We start from the raw sequence: 25,842 nt of genomic DNA on the forward strand, positions 1-25,842 counted from the left end.
CACTGTACAGATATGTAAAAAAATCCATCAGGATGATATCTAAGTACGCCTTGTATGCCAGACATAAAGTGTCTCTCACCAGCCTGCAGGAAACGGAGTATAGGAATAGGGCTTTGTATTTATGCTCTGTATTCTTTCTCTGAGGAACCTCTGTGGATGTTTCAGTTGTTATGTCTGCCTGGTCAGATACATACAGAAGGGAGTATTATAGTCAATTATGGGTCTAACAATGAATGAGTATAGTGGCACAATGAATTCTCTGGACCTAGATGTCTTGCCCTTACCTATAAGCTGAGTGACATACAAAGATTTTATTACTGCCTTAGACAAATGCTGGTCAAAAGCTAGGTTGCTATCTACATGGGCCCATATATCTTTGATTTCTTGCCTACGTTTAGGGGTGTTTTATTGATGAAGTGGTTTCTTAGGGTGCTTGACTTCCCAAATGGTTGTATTGTGCATTTTTTGACACTGAGTTGTAAGCTGTGGCTTTGGCACCAGTCATTTGATCGTGTTAGACCTTTCTCTAAAGTGTCTGCATCTGGGGGCGGGGGTTTATATGATTCTCCCCAGTTTGGAAGCATCTGCAAATTTGGTAAGCATGCAAAGAGGAGCAGACAAAGCACAGAGTCCACTGGTGACCCATCTGTTGTTGGAGGTGGTCTCTCCAATCCTAACCTCCCGGGTCCTATCTGTCAGCCAGCTGGCTATCCAGTGGATTACATAGGGGGGTTATTTCTAATTCCATGAGTTTGGTTACAGTGCCCAAGAGATATTGCATCAAATGCCTTTGCCAGGTCAAGGAAGGCAGTATTCACCATTTTGACTTCAACCATTGCCTTGGTGACCTTCTCAAAGAAGTCCATCAGGTTCATTAGAAATGACCTGCCTTTATCAAAACCAAACTGGGTTAGGTCCAGTGTCTGAAGGTTTCCCTTGTCTTTTTTTTTTAACATTTCTTTGATAATTATTTTCATGGCTTTGCATATGACACTAGTTATTGAGCATGTAGTTCCTGGGATCTGATGAAGGCAAACCCTTGTGTAGGAAGATGGCTGTTTTGGTCCTCCTTTCGAGTAGCACAGAGCCTGTTCAGAAGCTAAGGTTTAGTAGTGGCTCCAGTGACCCTGATTAAATATATATATATATATATATATATATATATATATATATATATATATATATAAAACAGAGAATTTGAGATTTTAACTCAGAAGATATAGTTGCCCTTAGGGATATTTCAGTTGCTATTTGCTTTTTCTACATCATAGTACAAAAAAGAGAAAGGAAAGAAAAGGCAAGCTCACTAGTAATTGACTATCTGGAGAAAAAAGTATTCCTGGATGGTTTTTTTTCTAGCATTTGCCAGTGTATTTGTTTTCTTAAATAAAGACTTCTGACACTAATGGGTAGAAGAAGGGGATGCCATTTGAAACAGTGTTATGTGTCTCCTGCTGGATTCTATCATCAACAGCAATAGTTCTCTAGTCAATGACTAAGTTCTAAAAAAATCCCATCATTGACTAGTACATTACTCAAACATAATCCTAGCTATTATACATGGATGCACACACACACACACACACACACACACACACACACACACACACACACACACACACACACACACACACACACACACACACACACTCATAGACTTAGGTATATTTAATTCATCCATACAATGCAAAACATGCAAACACACAGTATACATACTTCTATCATGGGAAGGTAAGCCTCCCCCAGCACCCTATCACTGGATGGTAAGTCCCCACCCCACCCAAAACCTATATTTGTAACTATGAGATTGCACTTACCTTGGTGTGAGTGCTTTTCTGTACACAGAATCACACAACACACCTGCCACGCACATTATTAGTCTCACATCTTTCAGTCTGCTCCAAATACACCCAATATACACTTTCACCATAATATTCACTATTCACGCCGAGACATAAAACCCAAGCAGCACCAGACATTGTGTCACACAATCCATCCCCTACCTGTACACATAGTACATGCTTTTCACCACTTACCCAACATATAAAAGCCACACAACATACTTTCAGTAACACTCTCCAATCCTTATCTGTACAAACACATTGCATACTTCTGATTAATCAGCACAACAAAGAAAACACACACAGCTCTATACTTTTGACAACTTACTGGAAACACTTGCACTACATTTACACCACATGCTTTTGACCAGTCAGCCTAACCAACCAAACCTAAAGCACAACACATATTTGACAAATGAATACTCATTACAAGCCTATAAAATACTTATAACACAAACCCAAATTCATACATTCAAAATTCTCAACAATACAGGCTTATGTGACACACACACACACACACACACACACACACACACACACACACACACACACACACACACACACACACACACACAGACACACAGTCAAATAGACACACAAGTGTACACACAAAAATGAACAAGTAAACTGAACAATACAGGTGTATCAAGGAAACATACATAAATTGCACGTCACTAGTCGTATGGCATTCCATACATTAAAACACTATGACGTTAGGTTATGACTGCACATTATGAATTGAAATTACAGGCTAAAACTGATGTTTCATTCATTCAACTTGTATATTTTGTAATAAGCTTTGCTTTTTAGATTATGCTGTGGAGACTTGAGAGATGTGTCGGATTCTACAAAGCATTACATGATGCCATGCTAAATATGAAGAGATCATCAGCACATAAGTAATATATCTGCGTGTTTGCTTTTATAAAATGAGAATGCAACATGTTTTCCTAAAGTTACAGCAATGCCCACAGCTCTGAGTCAAAGTTGTTAATATATGATGCCAGCTCTGAAATGTATTGCAGCAGTTAGTAACTGAATATTGCGCATACCCTTTCTTCCTCCCATCAAAGTGGCACTGATTTATTAAGAGTATTACACTATACACTCCTTTACAATTCTGCAGTCACTTCAGAGGAAAGAAGGCTATTGTCTTACTTTCTGCAACACAAACTTACAATGGCAATAAGTGTAGAGAGCCCAGCTTTTTACTGTCCACTCTGGCGATGGTAGAATAAAAGTCAACTTCTGTAGTAACGCTTAGTTCAAAGGTTTGTATCTTTTCAATGAAGGTAAAGACTGACAATTTTTCTGTAATGTCTTGAGAAGAATGAACAGCAGAAGTAGCTACTAACATTTTTGAAAGAAATGATTGTATATCTGAACAAATGAAGATGCTTTCATTGGCAGTAGCAGAAACAGTATTAACATTTTCACAGATGCAGCTTATTTTGGTGTCTGAAACAGGATGTAGACTGATGATAATACTTAGAGCTAGACAGGAAAAAGCACCAAACTACAATGGACAAACACTAAAACAAATTAACACAGGATAAATGCACTTAACTGCAGTTTAAGGTTACAAGTAACTCTTGAGTCTTGGGATCGGTCATAACCAATTATGAAAACAGCACATTAGATTTTTAGCTCTTTTACATGCATCTGTGGAAACGTGAAAACCAAATTTATGTTATCATTGCTCACAGATCTTTTAGAATAAAACTGTCACTCCAAAGCAGACCAGGAGCTATGATTATTCTGTTTGCAACACGAGCCATTGCCACAAGATGTGGAAGAGATATATTAATAAGAAAGGTGTAGAAGTACATGGTTACACCATAAGAATGCCAGTTACCTTCCACAAGAGATAATAAGAAGGATGCAATTACTAGATAAGCCCAGTTTTATGATTAAAGAAAATGTCTTCATTCATTTTGTTTGCTTCATAAACCTGACATAGTTTTAAAAGCATTAGGCTGGTCTCTCATGCAAGAGATGAAGCAACAGATGAACTGAATGTCCTAAGGTTAATGTACAAGAAATTAAACAAATAATATGCTAACAGAAGTCATGTCTTATACCTCCATCTCATTTATTTTTATTATATTTTAGAGAATGGGTGAAATGTACATCATCTCCCTACTGGAGAGCAAACATTCTCTAACAGGATGGTACTGTATAGATATATGGCCAGAAACAATAAATCTATGTGTAGAGCCACACAGAACCACACAAACAAGGTAAACACTGTGGCATGGAAACTATAGCTTAAGCAGCTGAACTGTATGCTAATTAACCAATCAAGATGGAAGAGGTATTCAACAAGCTATAAAGCAACCATTTAGATTCAGTGTTGGTTTTCCCTGCAAATTCCAAAGCCTATTGGAATGCAGCCATGGAAAACAGTATACACAGAAACACTGTTAGGGGTTGCTGTTGCTTTAATTCATGTGTATGTGCAACAGGCTGAAGTCTATGCTGCTGCTGCTGTTAATAAACCAAGGCCAAGAAGGAGAAAGGTTTTTAGACTGCAGCTAACTTATCAAAATCTACATGATCTGGAAATTGTAGATTGCTACAGGATGGATAGAGGCACACTACAAGAACCCTGCAACCTCTGTTGTCCTCAGCTCAGAGCCAGGGCAAATGGAAGGGAACCCATCCCAGTGGAGACAAAGGTATGTGTAGCACTTAGAATCTTAGCTACAGGTACCTTTCAGAGACCAACAGGGGACATGCTGGGGGGTGTCACAGGGATCAGCATCCAGGATCCTCCATCAGTTCTTGAATGCTATGCTCCAACATGCTAGTGACCACATATATTTTCCCCATACTCCAAGGACAGGGCCAGAAATATGCAAGAGTTCTACCCTGTAGCACACTACACTGAAGTACTGGGTGCCATAGAATGCACGCATGTAGAAATTAAGGCACCACCTTGGGAACAGGGAAGGCTCTAAATAAATAGAAAGGGCTTCCACTCTATTAACTGTCAAGTCATGTGTAATGCCAGGGAAATCATCCTCAGCATGTGTGCTAGCAAACCAGGCAGTTACCATGACTTATATATCTGGCACACCTTCCAACTGTATCAGATGTTCACTAGGGGGATATCCCAAAGTGTCATTTACTGGGGGATGCAGGTTATGCACTGGCACCCATCAGAAATGCACACACACCTGCTGAAGAATGTCATAATGAGGCACATGCTCAAACCAGAAATATCATAGACTGCATGTTTGGGCTGCTGAAATCACTGTTCTAGTGCCTAGATACATCTGGGAAGCCCTGCAGTACAATCCAGACACATGTACTGAAATATGCACAGTATATGTTGTGCTACACAACATCATCCTAAGAAAACAGCTTCAGCAAGATCAACAATGGGAAGGGGCACACATTTCACCACTAATGGCAAGGTTAAAGCAGCCACATGCAGATCAGGAGTCAGAGGGACAATCAGCAGCTGCTGTGGGTGTAGGCAGATGTAGGCATGCTCAAAATGCCCTCTCATTGGTTAAAAGACAATGCATAGCACACTCACTCACCACCTAAAGGCCTAGAACCTTCCTCCTTCACACATACATATAGTAATATTGATGCTAGGCCACACTCACAAACCTTACCTACCCATGTAATAGCTGTGTACTGCTTGCATCAGGCAGTGTCAGCACTGAACTAAAACTGTTGCAACTGCTGGATTTACAAGGTATGTGTTGAACCTGGAGTGTATTGTGTAATAACATGAATGACTGCCATATCCTTGCATGTAGTGTGCTTGGTAGTGTAAGCAAGTAAAAGGTGGGTGATTTGTACAGAAATCACCTTAACATGTGACAGCAGAGACTTATTTGACTCACATGTGTCTATTATTAAGTAGTAGACCTCAGACATCAAAGATTCACACAATCATACCTCTCAAAAATAGTGATGGTCACCGCATGCCCTCAGTTTAGCACCATACGTTTGAACTGGATAATCATTAAAGAGAGAATTTAGTAAATAATGATACACATTTCAATTTCAGACTTCACAATCCTTACAAGATCATTAACAATAATAATGGAAATCTGTCTAATGTTCGACCATTATAAGTCAAAGATACAATTACCAATTCCACATCACAAATGTAGCTTTACTAAGCATTAAGTCAGCTATGCACCCTGAGAATCAGACACAAAGCTTATGTATCCCTAAATCCAAAAGATAGAAAACAGGGGATATGGCACAGTTATCATCACTTGCACAGGGTGTTGGTGGTGGGTGTGAGGTTGGGCAGGAAGCCTAGGGGCTAACAAAAAATGTTGGTGAATGTGTGTTAGTAAGAAAGAGAAGCAGGCAGACATTTGGATAAACTAACAAATGGCCAATGAAACAAAATGAGTTTTAAGCTCCACAGCTGAGCCTTGTTACTGTTATATGCTTGTCTGTATGGGTTCTCCAGGTGAAATTGGTGTGTGGGCATCTGCATGAGCACAGACAAGCTCTGTGCTAGCTGTAAATCTTGGAATGTTTGACATGTGTGAGCCATGCATGGTAGAGGTGACAGTCATACCCGACCATGAGAAATGGCTCTGCCAGGAGTTGCAGTACTATGCCTATACTCATGGTCAGATGCACTGCTGCTACCTGAACATGACTGATGTCTACTAGACAAGCTCTACTTACAAGGACACCCAGGACCATGACCCCATGGCCTGCCATTTCTGGCTGTGGACAGCTCAATCACTGCTGGAGCAGTGTAAGTACTGCCACCATGGGATCGTGATTAGGTATGGCCATGCTGGCTAACAGTAGATGATATGGCTGACCTATGCACACAAGGATGCCGTCCCCCTCCCAGCAGATGTTCCATCACAGACTCAGCCTGTTACATGTGTCATTCATCCAATCCACTGAATTGGGAAAATGGTGGTGGCAGTCACCCATGTCAACCTGTGCCACATTTCTCTGGAGGACCATGGAATTATGCCTGTGCCTCCATGATGGCCCTAAGCATACATTGAGTGGCATGGGAAGAAATACCTGGATCAGATGTTAGATGAAAATCAGGCCTCCTCTGAACACCACTAACAACCGTCCTCCATTGCACCTTGCCACACTTCGGCTACGACCAGAGTCAACAGACATTGAAGCCACAGTACCCACACTTCCCTGATCAATTGTCTTGCCCTCCACCTGCCCAATATCTGAGGGCTCGCTGGAATGGGTAGGCATAGGCCTACTAGCTCTATCTGATCGAATTTTAGGGGATGGCTGTATGTCAACCTCAGTGTCAGATTCAACCTCTGCACCCCTAACTGTGCCTCTATTTGGCCACTATCATTGTCAGAGTTTGCTGTGGTAGAAGTCCCATACTTCCACTGTCAGGATCATCTCTGATAATAAGCAACAAATACAGGAAAAAATTAATACATACACTACTATAATCCAATATATGCTAACAAAATAACAGCAATGCTACTATTACAGACAGTACAGCAATACACACAACAGTCCTGACACCATCATCACACACTAAATATTTATTTGAATTGCTCATCAGTACTGACATAACAGTGTTTGGCTTACCATGTGCAGATGATGGTATGTGCCCTATGCTGGATGACCCTGGAAGAAGTTAAGCAAAACATAAGGAGACCATCAACACAATAACAGTAACACAGGGGGTGATACTTTTGCCTCTTTATATGACCATTAACTATACTTTCAACAAGAACTTGGATAAGCCCAACCTAAGCCCATGTGTAATCAATAAGAATGTATTGTTAATTGTAGCAATCTGCAGATCAGAGATCATGTGCTATGTGCTGTATCTTTAAGTAGCATATTAAAGACTGAGAGTGCATGTATAAATGTCAAGAATTTCATTCCTATTGCCATTTTGAGAATGCAGGCAAGGAGTAAGCATGCTTAACCACAGCAGTTAGTTGGTATATTAGTTACTTAAGTTAAAGTCAGTAAACTTGTATCATGATGTGTTTATATAAAATAATGCTGCTTAAACAGAACCCATGAAGACTCTTCTATTGTGTCCAAAGTAGGAGAACAACATGGTGTCAGAACTGGGATCGAAGAGAATAAGATTTGGAGCCTCACGGTGCAGAGATGACAGTGAAGGTAAACTAAGAGAAACGAGCATGAAAAAGAGCCATAAAAGAAGCCAAGGCAATGAGAATATACACAAACTACTTGTTTCATAAAAAGAACAAAATGGGTCAGTACAAGGGCACAAAATGCATTATTAAACAAGTGAGAGGCACAAAAGGTTTATTAACTAAGGGAAATGTTTAAAGTAAAGGTATTTGATGAAACAATTAACAGAAAAGCAAAACAAGTATGTTTAAAGGCAAAACAGGGATGTTTAGTGTAAAATGAGTGCAAGAAAAGCAAAGTGGGCATGAAAAAACATTAAATGAGCAAAACAAACATAATAAGGGCTGAAAGGGGCACACTAATAAATAAAGCAAGGTGACTGTATGTCGTTTGGCAAAGTGCTGTGTTTTGGCATAACTACGACTTCGTATTCAACCCAGGGCATAACTAAAGTTATTTGAAGTATTTCAAAGTGTGTAAAAGTGCTTACAGTATATGCTTATTATTTTGCATGTATTTCGAAGAATTATTCGTGCAACTATTTCATAAAGTGCAGTCAAAGTATAGCCATTTCAAAATGTTTCTTGTGCTGGGTGTGTCTATTCCCAAAGTGCCATCATTACAGAGTGTTTCTTGTACTGTAGAGAATTGCCTAGAATGGTACCGCCATTGTGGGGAAGTTTGTGTGTTGTGTACAGTTTATTTGTAAAGTGCCATTACTTTGAAATGTTATTTACTCTGAGCTTCTCCTGCCTAGTTCATTTGTATCATACAGTTATTTGAAGTGCTTCTTAAAATGATGATAAATGACTTTAGCAATACAGTAAGTTCAAAACTATTACAATGCCCTAGAAACTTATTTCAGTTAGTCCAGTTACACAGAGGCTTGCATTGTGTAGTTATTTGATGTTTCTTATACTGATAAAAGGTGATTTCATGGAATACAGTAATTTCAAGAAAATTACATTGCCCGAGAGATACTTATTTTGCAAAGTTCAGTTATACAGAGGCTTGTTGTGCTATTGAGCAAAGTTACAAGTACTGGCATAAAATTTCTGTCATCCTGGTAACTACATTTATGTAGCTATGTATTATTTTTAGGTAGTTATGTAGTTATGATGTTATGCTTTTGTGGAGCTTTTCTCCCTGGGTCACCACTGAAAAAGGGCTTTAGCCTAGCTGGACTAACCTGGTCAACAAATGTCAATTAAATAGACATGTGTATGTGTATGTGTTCATGCTTATTTGCAAAATTCGTCACTGGTATGTGTTAATATGGCTGATGGATTTCAAAAGCCCTTACCACTTGTATTTTATCAGAATATTGCAGAGAATTGGAGATATTTGAGCAAGAGTAATGATATTTTTATACAAGTAGCTTATGTCGATAAAGATGCACACACCAAGGCATTCATTTTGCTAAACTTAGCTGAGCCAAAATCCATAGAAAGAGAGCGTTCATTTGTGTATGCACCAGCAGTATATGAAGGCGAAGGTGAAAACCATTGTATTGTTGTACAGGCTAAGTCAAGGGAACACCCCGACTGTTTGAAGTGGAAGTTCAGAGAAATGTGCAACCCCCAGACAAATATTACACTAGAGAAGCATTTGTTTTACACGAGAGATCAGAAACCAGGGGAAACGTTTGCAGCTTATATAACTGATCTGAGAAACAAGGCTAAAATGTGTTGGTCTGGTGACTTAAAAGGTGAATTGATAAAGGACAGGCTTGTGTGTGGTATTGATAGTGCTGCTGTGAGAAAGATCTTGCTGAGTGATAGTGATTTAACATTGAATAAAGCCATAGAGATTTGCCAAATCCATGAAGTGACAGAAAGACATGCAAGTATGTCTGCAAGTGACAAGAGTATGGTTTCAGCAGACTCCAGAGTGAATGAAGAGAGCATGCCGCACATGGCAAACAGAAATAGGCACACTAAGCACATGTCAGCCACAACCGCTGCTGGCTCATTAAGAAAACTGCATAGTTTTCTAGCCAGTTCTAAGACCTATTTCGGACTTATGGTTATGGAAATTATGATTGTTTTGTCATGTTTTGGTAAATAACTTTGCAAGGGAGCATCTGAATGTGCTAAGTAATACCTCATTTTGAAGACAGTATTCATAGTTCCAACATGGTAAAAGAACTGTGCATTTATGTTGTACACATGTACAGATATCAACGTTTGTTTCTAAATTATGATTATGGAAATTAGGATTGCTTTCATATTTTGGTAAATAACTTTGAAAGGGAGCATCTGAATGTGTTAAGTAATACCCCATTTTGAAGTCAGTATTCATACTTCCAACATGGTAAAAGAACTGTGCCTGTATGTTGTACACATGTACAGATATCAAAGTTTGTTTTGGACTTATGGTTATGGAAATTATGATTTTTTTTTCATATTTTGGTAAATAACTTTGTAAGGGAGCATCTGAATATGCTAAGTAATACCTCATTTTGAAGACAGTATTCATACTTCCAACATTGTAAAAGAGCTGTGCCTCTATGTTGTACACATATATCGATATTAAAGTTTGTTTCAGACTTATGGTTATGGAAATTATGATTTCTTTTTCATATTTTGGTAAATAACTTTGCAAGGGAGTATCTGAATGTAGTGAGTAATACCTCATTTTGAAGACAGTATTCTTAGTTCCAACACGGTAAAAGAACTGTGCCTTTATGTTGTATACATGTACAGATATCAAAGTTTGTTTTTGACTTAGGTTATACAAATTATGATTTTTTTTCATATTTTGGTTAAAAACTTTGCAAGGGAGCATGTCAGTGTGCCAAGCAATACCTCATTTTGAAGACAGTGCTACCCCTTACAACTTGAGAAAAGAACTGTGTCTGTGCACTGTACACATGTACAGATATCATAGTTTATTTAGTCTTGTAGGATTATGAAAATTATACATTTTTAATACTTATTATTATGCCTATATCTTTGCAAGGGAGCATGGTGATGACACAAATGATTCATCATTTTGAAGCTGACATTGAGATGCACAACTTCTACACTGATATGTAGTCTCTGTCTGTTACAAGTGATGAGATATTATGCTTTGTTTATCAATTATGAGAAATATAATATTAATCATATTTCTGCGAATATCTCCATAAAGGTGCATCACACAGTAATGGTTAAGGTATCATTTTAAAGCTGACATTCATACAAATAAATTAAATACAAATTGTATGGGTCTACATGGTACATTGACCAAGATATTGTGCTTTGCTTTTCCAAAAAGGTAAAAAATATGCACAATATCAACATTCATTGCCAAATATTTAATACTGACTTTGATACACACTATCAACATTTACACTGTTGGAAAGGTCAGTTTCTGCTGAACAACTTTCACACTTACATTTTTAGTCTAGCATGCAATGCCTTGGCTAAACATGTAGTCATGTGTCCTGATCATAGTTTCACCTTTAGGGTTTTACAAATTATAGATATAAATGTTAGAGGAGGTGATGCAATGAATTATTTAGAAATGATTGAATTGAGATGGATCTTAAGGTTGAAAGCCCATCTCGAGCCTGGCTTGAATCAGTCTGTCAGCATCAAGCCTGTTCTAATGGCACGTGAACAGTGACCAGTATGAACCAATTTGGTTTTACCGGTTTATGTTTCTATTCACTAGTTATTAAAATATTCACTATTTCGTTGAATCTATTTGTTTTATATCTTCATGTTATATTGTATAAGTATGAGGCGATTGCCTATTAATTCATTAATATATTTATATTCTATTTTTATGTCAATATAATAGAGACTGTGCTATTATCTGTCTCAAGCATTGAATTTTTATCCTGTGCTACAAGAGTTAACTTAAACTTGTAACTATCATTTTAATTGTTTAATTGCATTGCTTTGATTGCTAATTATACAATTTGATAGCGTTTGGATTTGTATAAAAAGCCTCAGTTGAAATTTCTAGTTAAACCTGATGAAGCGTGTTTTTTGATACACGTGAAAGCGCTTGTTATTCTAGTTTTAATAAATAGATTTTGTTTTTACATAGTGGTGGTTTCTACCTGGTTTGTTTTCTCATTGAACTTCTTGCCTTCTTGTGGAAACCTTTGGATGGTGGCATTCCTTATTTATATATTTTTAGTCTAGCTCTTATAGTTAAAGAGTTATGAACATTTGTTTTCTGTATGGTATTACAAATGGATTATCTGAAAATGAGCTCAGGCTGCATTGTTGTTCCTATAGTGGAATTAAGCAGGCAGCTTTGTCTGAGCTGTTCTGGAGTGAATGGGTTAAAGGCACATGCTCAGTACAGTACAAGCATGAATTGGCAAGCCCCAAGTCCAGCTTTATTGTTAACTGTCACAATTGTGGTGCAAATCATGAGTCTAAATGGGAGAAATGCTTAGCATTTGAACCATTTCCAAGATGTTTGCAAATCAGGTAAATCTCACGCAGTTTAAAGAAAGGTCATGCAGAAAAGCAGGTTGATCAAGTAGAGATGCAGCAGTCAGATTTCTATGCAGTAATTGGTGAAAGAGTTGATGCACTGAATCTATTGACAAAATGACAAAATCTGTACAGTCCGGGTCAATGGTAGATCCACAGAGCTAAAGTAGACACTGGTTCAAAATGTAATGTTATATTAGCAGACACATTTGCTAAAGCGAGAACTAATGAGCAACTCAATGTGGCCAGTAGTGTGAAACTTGTTGCTTATGGAGGTGAAGAGATTCAAACCGAAGGCTCAGTGATGCTTTCATGTTATTTGGTCAAGAACTGTTACAGCTTGTTATTCTATGTAGTCAGAAGACCAGTACAGTCTTTATTGGATCTCAAAGATAGTTTGAGAATGAATCTGCTTTCTTTTACCAAAGAAGTTCATCACATAAGTGCATCTCCTAGTTCTATTTTGTTTGAAGCCATTTTCTCAGAATATGTTGATGTTTTTGATGATAAGTTGGGCAAACTTCTAGTAGTGTATTTCATGAAGTTAGACCCGAAGGCCACTCCAGTGGTCAGACCATCAAGAAGAGTTCTGATAGCTATGCAAGACAAAGTTAAGGCTCAGTTAAATAAAATGGTGCAGCAAAGTATAACTTGTCCAGTTACAGAACCAACTGCATGGGTGTTGTCTATGGTAGCAGCTCACAAAAATGTTCAGATGAAATCAGAATATGCATTGACCCAAGAGATTTGAACAAAGCATTAAAGAGACCATACCATCCAATGCACACAGTTGAAGAAGTCGCAGCTCTAATACCAAATGCCACTGTTTTTCTGCTTTGGATGCAAAAAGTTCATTTTGGCAAGTGATGCTTGATCGCAAATGCTCATTTCTAACCATTTTTGGTACTCTGTTTGACAGATACAGATGTCTAAGGATGTCATTTGGAATAAATTCTGCAAGTGAAGTCATCCAGTGTGCAATGGAGTAAATTTTTTCGGGTTGTCCTTGTGCCATTATAGTCAATGATTTATTGGTTAGAGGCAATGGTGAAGCAGAGCATGACAAAGACCTAAAGAAAGTCCTAGAGAGAGCATGTGAAGTATACTTGAAGCTCAATCCTCTGAAGTGCAAATTCAAGCTTCCAGAAGTTATATATGTAGATCATTTATTTACCAGTACTGGCTTGAGACCAGACCCAACCAAGCAAGCAGCCATTCTTGAGATGTCAGCACCAGATAATGTACAAGCTCTTCAGCATTTTCTGGGCATGGTCAACTATTTAGGCAAGTTTATACCAGACTTTAGTGAGTTGACAGCACTTTTAAGAGAGCTAACATGCAAAAATGTTGCATGGTCATGGTTAGAACAGCACAAGGTGTTTCATGACCTCAATCAGAAAATTGCCACCCCACCTACATTAAGATACTATGATGTGAACAAACCAGTTACTCATTCCTGTGATGCTTCAAAATTTTGTCTAGGCACAGTTATACTTTGAGAGGGTAGACCAGTAGCCTGTGCATCTAGAGCACTTACCCAAACTAAGATGCAGTATGCTCAAATTGAGAAAAAACCTTTGGCAATAGTATTTGCATGTTCCAAGTTTCATGATTATATTATGGTTGAGCTATTCAGGTTGAGACTGTTCACCAACCTTTAGTTACTATTCTAAAGAAGCCTATGCATTCAGCTTCAGCAAGGCTACAAAGAATGATGCTCAAATTGCAAAAGTACAACTTCAAAATGGTCTATATGAAAGGTAAACTACTCTATCTGGCTGATACCTTATCCAGATTGCCCAGCAATAAAATGGAACAGCTTGATGGGGAAGTTTTTGACTTTGATGTGATGGCAGTGCATAATTTTTCTACCACTGGGCTTGATGGGGTGAGAGATCACACTAAGACTGATACGATTTTGCAAAAGCTCAAGCACTACCTTAATGTTGGATAGCCATCAATGCAATCAAGTGTACCACCAGAAGTGCAAACCTATTTTCCCTACAGAGATGAAATGTTGATGGAAGATGGCATTATTTTCAAAGGTCCTAAAATGTTTGTTCCTGCTTCCTTTCAACATGAGTATATCCAGATTTTGCATCGTGGTCACCCAGGTTCTGCATCCACCAAGAGGCGAGCAAGAGAATTAGAATTTTGGCCTTCATTACCAAAAGACATTGATAAAGTACTTTCTTCTTGTTCAGTATGCAATAGTACTAGACCACACTTCCAAAGAGAACCACTTCAGCTGCATCCATTCCCTGACCGACCTTGGTCGACAGTAGCCAATGAAATCTTCAGATGGAACAATCAACAATACTTGGTATTGATGCACTCTTATTCAAATTGATTTGAGATTGATCTACTACCTAATCTAACATTTAATACTGTTATTACTAAGATGAAACATCATTTCTCAGTCCATGGTAGTTGGCACAAATTTATTTCTGACAATGGTACTCAATTTACTAGCCAGTTGCTTCAGTAATTTGCAAAAGAATGGGATTTTAAACACATTACCAGCAGTCCTGAGTATCCTCAGTTGAATGACCTGGCTGTGCATTCCAGCCAGACAAGAACTATGCTACCTATTCATACCAATCTACTAAATCCTAAAGCCAGGAATAGTTATGCCATCAAGGCTCGATTATTTAAGAAGTGTTCTATCCAGAAGCCATCATACAAGTCGAGCAAACTTCTTTCTCCATTAAGGGAAGGAGAAATGGTCAGACTTTAAACAGAAAAGGGTTTTGACCTCATAGGGCAAGTTATTGGCAAATGTCCTGAACTGAGATCCTACCTTATAGACTCAGAAGGTACGCAGTACAGGTGAAACTGTAAACATCTGTTACCTGTACCATAATCATAGGTTCATAGTTTGGTACTGAGCTATCTGCCCGAAGGCATATATTAGCCCAGCCACGTTGTGTGGTATTCACTGCCCCTTTAGTAGTTCCCTAGACCCTTGTACTAGCAGCTAGTACCCTTGGCCCCTATCTAGTAGTGCTGTTGGTGTGATCCCCGGTGTGAACTTTCTGTTACCCATCCACTCATCAAGGTTCCTCTTGAAGAGTGATAGTGAGGGGCTCTGTCTTATGTAGATCAGGACCCTGTTCCATAGTAAGGGAAGTCTCTGCGAAGGGAATCTATCCCTCCAGCATGTTCTATTCATTGTTGTGTTGAGGTTTATATCCCTAGAGCATGTAGCTCGAGTAAATTTGGTTTTGCTAAGATGGAGCATGTTCAACAATTCTGGGTTGGACATGGCTCTGTACATTAGACAGAGATCGCCTCTGAGAAAGTGGTATGCAACAGAGAACAGTCTTAGCTTTTTCAATCATGCTGCATAGGGCAACTGTTTGAGGCCAGTAATTCTCTTGGTTAGGTACCTCTGTGGTCTCTCCAGCTGCTGGAGATGTCTAGCCAGGTACATTCCAATTGGTGCATTGTACTCAATAATGGGTCTGATGAGGGAAGAGCAGAGGGGCACCATTACATCCTTAGATCTTGATGCAAACCCTTTCATGATCAGATGGGTCACATAGAAGGATTTTCTAACCACTTTGGCAACATGGTTATCAAAGGAAAGCTGGCTATCTACTTGGGTCCCTAGATCCCTTATTTCTTCTTCAGATTTCAGGGGATTACCTCCTATGTTGTAGTTTGTGGGTACTCTGTTTTTTCCAAAGGGGATTACTATACATTTTTTTGCATTTAGCTTGAGACCATGGCTTTGACACCATGCATCAGTCTCTTTTAGTCCCTTCTGGAGGATCTCCATGTCAGCCGGAGACTCAATTATAGCACCCAGTTTGCAGTCGTCCCCAAACTTAGTCAGCCACAGCCCTGCCGTGCTTGCCTGTACTTCTGAGAAGTATATGCCAAACAGGAGGGGCCCCAGGACAGAGCCCTGAGGCACACCACTCGTTACTGGTCTGGATTCGGACATAGATCCCGCTACTCTTACTTTATGGGATCTGTCTGAGAGCCAGTTTGTGATCCATCTTGTGACATAAGGGTTTATGCCCAGGTTGTTGAGCTTATCAATAATACCTGAATGGGGAATAGTGTCAAATGCTTTAGCAAGGTCAAGGTAAGCCGTGTGTACCTCCTTTCCCTTATCTATAGCCTGAGTAACTGTCTCAAAGAAATCCACCAGGTTCAGGAGGCATTATCTGCCCTTGACGAAGCCGAACTGTGTGGGGTCCAGCGACTGGAGGTTCCCAATCTCTCCATTTATGAGTTCCATAATGATTCGCTCCATAGCCTTACAGATCAGACTGGTCAGGCTTATTGGTCGGTAGTTCCCAGGGTCAGTTGTGGCCCCACCCTTGTGTAGCGGGACCACCGTTGCCATGCACCATTCTCTGGGCACATATCCTGTGGAGAGGCTGAGACTGAACAGGGTATTGAGATGCGGGGTTAATTCCTTTTGGAGCTTGCGTATGACACAGCCTGGGACACCATCTGGTCCCATGGAGACAGTGTTTTTAGCTTTAGATAGAGCCTTGTTAACCAACGTATCAGTAATAATTGGACTTACACAATCCCCTGGAATGGTAATAGGCCCTGTAGGTGGTGGTGGTGGTGGGGGGGGGGGGTAATTTGCACTGAACCTGTCAGCCAAGATGTTGGCAATGTCAGAAGGGTCAGTGTATTTTGTTCCATTTTGTTCTAGCTCAGAACAGACCTCAGCGTTGCCATTTAGATTTTTGATGTAGCCATAGAAGGCCTTATGGTTATCCTTGGCATCCTTGGCAACTTTCTTTTCAAAATTAGCTTTAGTTGACTTGATGAAGTCCCTCAATTTCTTACTAATGCTGATCAGGGATGATTTTTCTACTTGAGATTTGGCCTTTTTTTGTATAAGTCTCCTCCTTTTATTGTAAAGTTTGCTTATGGCCGGGGTCCACCAGACTGGTTTCTTCTTGCTTGAGGAAGGAGTCTTGGTTTTATTTGGGATAGCACGGTCCATGCAATCCTGAAGATGCATATAGAGTGCCTTGGTGTAGGATTCCACATCCTGGATATCATTATCCTTCTGCAAGGGAATAGTGAAGCTTACCACTTCGGAAGGAAGTAGTTTGAAGTTTGCTTTGGAAAGGTTTTTGACGATGTTTTTTTTGACTGGGGGAGGTTGAGGAGTGAGGATGTCCAGGGTTATCAGTTTCTGGTCGGATCTGACCAAGGAGGGAGTGATAACGTGTGTGGTACAGTGGGCGCCCATATTTGTGATGATTAAATCCAATATGTTGTCCCCTCTAGTGGGGGAACATACTAGTTGTTCAAGGGCATTTGAATTTATAAATTTTATGAATCGCTGAGCATAGGAGTTGGAACATTGGTAGTTCGCCCAGTCTATACCAGGGTAGTTGAAATCACCCAAGATTATGGTGTTGGGTAGGACCTTTATATTTTCCAATGTCTCAAGGAATGCAGAGTGAGCATCTTGGGACATGGTGGGTGATCTATAACCGGCTATGACTTGAAATGTGGTTTTGCCTGCTGATAGTTGCGCATGGATGATCTCTGGGGCATCATGCTGCGCTACTAACCTGGAGATATGGGTATCCTTGATGAATATGGATACACCTCCGCCCTTTGTACTGCGATCCGGTAACTGAGGCCAGAAGGTATGATATGAATTGTACCTGGCAGTGCTGGGGTGCTCTCTTGAGCCTTGAGCCAGGTTTCCGTCACTGCACAAACATTGATTTTCTCCATGCTGAGGAGAGCCTCGAGTGTGTGCATTTTGAGGTTGAGACTTCTGGCGTTGAATAGCATTACCCTTAGTTTTTGGTTACCTGTGCTGGTTACGGTGGTTTGTTTGTCCTTTGAGCCTTGCCTAAAAAAGGCACTATGGGGACGGCAAGAGCCTTGGCCAGTATTCAAAAACCTAGATGTGACAGGTGCAATCCATCTCTGGCAAAACAGCGAGGCTTGTCTATCATGTCATCCCAGGCAGACAGACACTGGATCCCCTTAGAATGACACCAGAAGCTTAGCCAGTTGTTGAAATTGATCATTTTGTCTTTGTATTGTGGTAGCATTCTAGGTGAAGGTAGTATGCTACTCAAGGTCAGGGTCATACCAGCTTGGGCTACATGATCAGAGAGCTCCTCAATGTCTCTTTTCATGTAGTCCAGGGAGGTACATCTTAGATCATTCACACCAACATGTACAATGATGCGTCATACTTGTACTTGTTCTGGAGTGACCTAAGTGCTTGTGTTATGTGGCGGATCTGAGCACCCGACAGGCAGCTGGCAGTAACCTTCTCCTTGTTCAGCCTGGTGAGTGGAACATCCGTGTGCCTTACTATAGAGTCTCCTATTACTAGCGTGTTAGGTATGGTGTTTTGCCTTAAGGGCTGTTGTGAGGCACACTGCTGAGGTGAATTATGTGTTTTCTGGCTTGTGTTTGGGGGTGCAGATTGCTTGCTTGTCTGCTTTGGAGGGCACTGTTTCTTTTTCAGATTGGTACTTAGTGCCTCTGAATATATTTTTGTGTATTTATGCGTATGTTTTGCCGGTGCTTGTTTTGTAGATTCATATGTGACAGGTGGTGTGATGCAAGTGTGTTCCTTATCCTCTTGACTGTTTGTTACAGTCATGGGTTGAGAGTGCTTAGCCTCCAGTCTGGCTGTGTATTTGCATCTCTCACAAGTGTTTGTGTCTAGAAGTAAGAGGAGATGGTTGTCTGTATACATGAGGCAGTTGTGACATTGCCTCAGGATGCCCAATTCCACCAGATGAACTGGAGAGTACACCTGAAGCTGACCTCTGGACATGCTTTGAATTGTAAATTGAACTTAAGTCCTGTGGAAGATCGGGGGTCTTATGCTATATTATAATAATCATATAATCGTCATTCCAATATTGTTATAGTGACTTAGACTCTAAATCTCAGAAAGAGCCAACAATTGTTTCTGACCCTGAGGGTGTTCCTACCTCTGATTCCATCCCAGAAGATGTTCCAAGTAAATCACAGATAGAACATTTTTCAGAGACAGCTCCAGCAGTTAAGCCCACTTCCCAATTTTATATCATACGTTATGGAAGAGTATCTAAGCCCAGTGTGAAATATGTAGCAACATGGACTTAACTGTGTATATATGTATTATACCTTGTATGACTGATAATTGTCTGTGATATCTGCATGTCAAAATATCTGTAACATTGCATGTTTTGTTTTTTCAAGATGGAGGATGTAGATCAGAGAACATGTGCTATGTGCTTTACCTTTAAGTAGCATGTCAAAGACTGACAGTGCATGTATAAATGTCAAGCACATGTCATTCCTAGTGCCATTTCAAGAATGGAGCCAAGGAGTAAGCATGCATGAATACAGCAGTTAGTCTGTATATAAGTTACTTAAGTTAAAGTCAGTAAAAGTCTATCGTGATGTGCTTTTATAAAATAAAGCTGCTTACACAGTACCCACGAAGATTCTTCAATTGTGCCAAAAGTAGGAGAACGACACCCCCCAATCAATTTCTTGTTACACAGAACTAATGTATTGATGTAAATATTTTACTATACAACAGTATTTAACAACTGAGATACAAAAGCCTACCTGGAAGCTCCTCCTGGGACATACTTGCTATCCCTGAAACAGTAACACCAATGTCAAGGACATGCTGTTCTGCACTTTTTTTTGGAGCTGTCTGAATCCCTGAAAGTGGACAGGAACTCTTCATTTGCTGTTAGTAGTGGCCCTGTAGCAGGCCCTTCTAGTACCCATCTGATCATGAGCCACTGCAGCTGCTCTCCTTCATGCAGATGAGATCATGTCAGTGGCCCAGTGGCACACCTGTTTATACATACTGTTGTGGCTGCCTTCTGAACTCACACCTGGAACCATCTGCTGCCAAATTTGTATTCTTCTTGACATATCACATCCCCCTTCAAGCAAAAAGGCACCATGTCACTGCTTCCTCAATGATCTGATTCTCAGGGTCATTGAAGGGTGTTTTTTTGGGATTGAGATGCCTGTATGCCATAGTCCTAGGTGTCCTAAAAGACAACAGAAGGAAAATACACCTAAGTGTCTCATAACTACAACATAAATGTTCCCAGATAAAATAGAAAAGGTAGCATTTCAGTATTACCTACTGGAGAAACATAAAATAGTCTAGAGATTTGAAATATGAACAACAGGTTGGATGCAAAAAAGGGAGAGCAACAATGGCAACATATTCTTGTTTGTTCCATAACAGAAATGCAGCTTTGCTACCCCACCCCCAAAAGAACAGGCAACTGACACATTTTGCTAACAAACCATAATTGAAATGCTAAACGTGCTATCAAATGAAATCTCCCTGAAACACGTCTATAGATTTAACACAGAATATGCAATTTTAAGGTATTGCCAATCTTGTATAACTGTGAAATGCCATAACAAACATACCCATGCCATCAGTACACTTCTAACTAATGCATATAGATAAAAGTCTAAAAGTGTAGCATTTGCTAATCTATATATATATGTGTATATATATATATATATAGATATATATATATATATATATATATATATATATATATATATATATATATATATATATATAGATTCCCTTCAGAATTTCGAAGCTCAAAACTTCTAATTTCATATGATCGAAGATCTTATGTTTGAAGTTTCAAAACTTCACAATCTTGAATGGAGATCGGCATACAGTGTGGTCTGGGAGATTTCCCTTGTCCTCACTGTAGTACGATCTTGGGGTTGATATATTTAAGTTGCAGGGGTTGTGGGGGGGGGCTTGCCCCTGCATACACATGTTTTAGTGTGTTGGGTGGTGTTTTGGGGGGGGTTCAAAATTTCAAGATTCCAAGATCTCGAGATTCTGAACTCGATATTCTAAAACTCAAGATTTGGGGTTTTCGAAATTTCGGAGTGAACCATGCCCCCACACCCCCAGCAAGCTTCAAAATTCTGAACAGAACCCATATATATATATATATATATATATATATATATATATATATATATATATATATATATTTGTTTTTGTTTTTTCTTAATGAAATTTCAGCATAAGCAGTATATAGCTGAGAAATGCAAGCATACCTTCTCAAGTTCAGTAATCTTCTGTGCAGATATATCCCAAAGTAATAGCCTCTTTCTGTGTTCTCCAAATAAACAAGTCTCCTCACCTTCAAGTTCCCTAGCATCATGGTCACCTTTTTATGGTGCAGATTCAGCATTGTCAACATGGTGAAGATACAAATCAGGTGCAAACTCATTAGAATTGCTGAATCCCAAATACTTGGCTCTGTGTAGCATATGTGTTAGAAATCATTTTGTCAAGGTTGTAAATATAAGTAAGCCACACACAATTCACAGGTTCTGTTCATTAACATTCAACCTCCCTTTTATTTGTTGGCAACTGTACATGATATTATTGCCATGTAATATCCTCACACATTTTAAGGATAACTCGACACTGTAAAACTCCACTGCCAATCATGAGCGGACAGGTGATCCGCTGTGATGACCCCTATCCAGGAAAAGCCAAAAGAAGAAGAACATAAACAATGGCTTGCAGACTGCATGCCTGATATTACTGCTCAGATAAGACATAAAAGAGCAACAATCACAGAGAGGTAAGACAAAGCTGCATATTTGCAAGCAATATTCATAAATGATTGTGTGATCACTCAGTGCACTCCATCTGCAATTAATACAAGTATAAATAACTGTTATATGGTTTCATCATACTGTAGATGATGCTGTTGGTTGTATGCAGAATGATTTTTAATTCCCTGCTGCAAAGGTGTTTGTGTGGCAAAGAGGGATAAGGCACCTGCATTGTGTTCTGAATGCTTATAGGAGTGAGAATTCAAATCCAGACCTATGTACAAATATTTTGTGTGTACTAACATTTTGTAGTGTCATAGATTGCTTTTCCTCAGTTTCCTTTATTTATTTATTTATTTATTTATTATTATTTTTTTTTAATTATTGCTTTTTATTTTTTGGCCAGTGTTTGCATGTTGTGCAGCTTAGTGCAAAAAAAGGGAAATGAAGAAAATGAATGTCAGATTTGGTTGTGCTTATCTTGTTTGCATGAAGCATATTAAACCACAAACCTGGACTAGTGGCCCACCCAAGAAGCAGACACAACACCTGCAGAACACCTGCAGGCAGGGAGTCTGTTACTGTGTAAAGGTCAAAAACAATACATTGTTGCAACTTTTGCTTTTCATTACACAATTTTGCTTAGCAGTGCTGAGTGGTGGTTAGCAAGGTTCTCCAACAATACAGCCATCAAATACCTGAAGATAGGATTCGGTTTGAATCCCACACTTTAAACATCAATTGTAGGTTCATAGGTTCATAGGTTGGTACTAGGCTATCAGCCCTAGGGCCTATACAAGCCTAGCCATAACAAATCCCTGGCTATTTCTTCCCACACTATTTACTTCCCTGGACCCCTGTCCAACAGGGCCACTGACGTGATCGCCGGGGTGAATTTCCTTTCTCCCATCCAATCGTCAAGGTTCCTTTTGAAGAGGGCCAAAGAGGCACTCTGCTTGACATGTATAGGCAATCTATTCCAGAGTCTGGTGAGTCTCTAGGTCAGGAACCTATCCCTGCAGCATGTTTTGTTTATTGTGATGACAAGGTTTAGATCCCTGGAGCATGTGGCTCTTAGGGATTGGGATTTCTTTAAGTGTAGCATGTCCAACAGCTCTGGATTTGACATGGCCTTGTATGTTAAGCAGAGATTGCCTCTGAGTAGACGATATGTGACAGAGTAGAGCTGGAGTTTTTTAAGGCGGTCACCGTAGGGCATCTGCTTTAGGCCTATGATTCTTTTAGTGAGGTATTTCTGTGGCCTTTCCAGTTGTTGCAGATGTCATACCAAACGAGGCGTTGTATTCTATAATGGGTCTAATGAGGGATGAGTACAGTGGGACAATGACCTCCTTTTTTCTGGATTAAAAGCCCTTAGTGATGAGCTGTGCCACATAGAAGGATTTCCTGACTGTTGTGACGATGTGGTTATCGAAGGTGAGACCACTGTCCACCTGTGTCCCTAAGTCTCTTATCACACTTTTTTAGCATATATATATATATATATATATATATATATATATATATATATATATATATATATATGTGTGTGTGTGTGTGTGTGTTAGATCATGACATGTATGCTCCCAGTGCATGTCTGCAAACCAAACTCACCTAAGAGTTGCCTTCCAATTTTCAATACACATTTTCAAGCTACATCACTAGATAACCCTAAAACTAAGGGCAAGTGTAAGATTAACCTTCCAATTTCAAGTATTTATTTCCTCTCTGCTTGGCACTGCTGCACTCTGCATAACTCCTGCAAATGCAGTTGGCATCATTGCTCAGGTTTGTGCACTACCAGTAAATGCAATGACTGGAATTGGTGGGAAAGAATTAGTTGCTACTGCTCTAGTTCAGTTATTAGACATGCCTGGTGCTAGAAGGGAAGGTGCCCAGGTTAGGCTACAGGAGTGACATGCACATGGGTCCAGGATATTTATTGAACTCCTGGTAAAGCACCACAGCCAAAGGCTTCTACAGGGGGACTCTTCTGGCTCCCAGTATAAGTCTGAGGTGTGGAATTGTTTGGCTCAGGCTATATCCAGTGCTACTGGAATCTCATGCACTGGAGAGTAGTGTAGGCATCATTTTAATGACCTACACAGGCATTAAAGAGATACCCTCAACGACCTGAGGTGGTATTCATACTGACTAGAGGATATTTGGGCAGGACACTGGAGAACATTCTCTACTGTTTTTTCAATAAATGTCTTGGGATATTTTGCATCTGCCTGAAATACCAACAGCACAAGGAGGTGGGACCTTGGTTTAACATCTCATCTGAAGGATGGCTTTCTTGGGATTGGAACATCCAACCCTTTTGCACTGTGGTGACAGTATTTGAAAGTTATTCCAAGTATCTGCAGTAGGACTAGAACCCACAACCTTCTGATCTTTCAGCACCAAATGTAAGTGCGGTTCTCACTGAGTCACTGCCATTATAAACAGATGATAGTTCTACTGGGTGTATAACATGTTTGGTTGGAGACAGGCTGCTACTGCTGTTGTTTTTTGGGCTTGTGTTGTCAGATATTGTTTTTGCTATAGAGGAGACATAGACTGCTGTGAATTTGTATAATTTTTTTTTGTTTGTGAATGTCGAATTTGAGTTTAGTTTCAAAGATAGCTCCTAGGAGTATGGGTTGGGGGACAGGTTCATGCAAGATGTTTGCAAAATAGTAACCATTTCTAATGCTGAAAATGAATTCTCGAAGGATCATGTATTTTAGTACTTTCATCCAAATTTATCAGGACTTCTGCTATAATAAATCATGTGACAAAAATTATGTGTGTAGCAAAAACAGTGAACTAGTCTGACCTTACATAAAATCAACACACAAAAAAAAATAAAATTTCATTAATTAATAAAACAATTTATAATTTTGCTGATCTAAGTTTAAACACTAGATAATGAAAAATGGTGGGGGGGGGGTAGGCTTATGACATTCAAGTGTTTTGTATTACAATCAAAACTACTATTGCATCCAATAGATCTGTGGAATCTTTCAGCAATAAACTGAAAACTCATCATAGATATATTTTCAGACTTTACACTTATCACAGTTTTCCATCAAATTCTCCCTACCTTCTACTAAATATTTTTGTCTTGTCTACAGAATGTGTTTTAAATCCTTATTTTTTAAACAGATTTTGGATGTTTTCTTAATTTAAAATTTAGGTTAAAGTTACAAGCCGCCATCCAATTTGTCTCAAAATAACTTTAATGATTTTCAGAATCACAAGGAAACACCATTGCCCCAGTCCCATTTATGCTATTAGTCTGTTTTGGTAGAATGAAACTAGGGCTGTTCAAATAGGTCTAAACTTTTTATTCTTTCTATTAAAATGTTTTCCTCTATTGCTGACAACGTTTTTTTTCAGGGTAATTTCTTTCCTTTGATGTGATGATCAGCTTATTCAGCTCACAATGGAATAAACACCTTCAGCAATAAGCCCCGATAATCATACCTTTTGTTCTTTAACTAGGCTAAGCTTTTGTGCATATGGATGTCAACTGCTGGAATGGAAGTAGGTGTTTGAAAATGTTGATTTACAAAAAAAAAAATGTAGATCAAAAGTAACAATAACACACATATTTAGAAATTGTGTTGTCCAAATAATCAATGCTGTCCATCACTTTTTTATAAGTAAATTAAAAAAGATGCTACTATTGCAAGAAAACTTAAAAATTCATTTAATTTTTTATTGTTACATTTCCGCATTATAAAAATAGTATCTGGGTAAAGAGTGTTCATATGCAAGAATTTCTTGAATCCTGATGCTGAAACAAACCTGTTATCTCAATAAGACAAAACAATATTTGCATGCATGAGGGCTGATTCTGTCCATATTTCTATACCAGAAACTATGTGGAAAATAACATTCAA

Source organism: Protopterus annectens, chromosome 1.part0, assembly GCF_019279795.1.
Source record: "Protopterus annectens isolate FY-2018-M chromosome 1.part0, PAN1.0, whole genome shotgun sequence".
Lineage (NCBI taxonomy): Eukaryota > Metazoa > Chordata > Ceratodontiformes > Protopteridae > Protopterus > Protopterus annectens.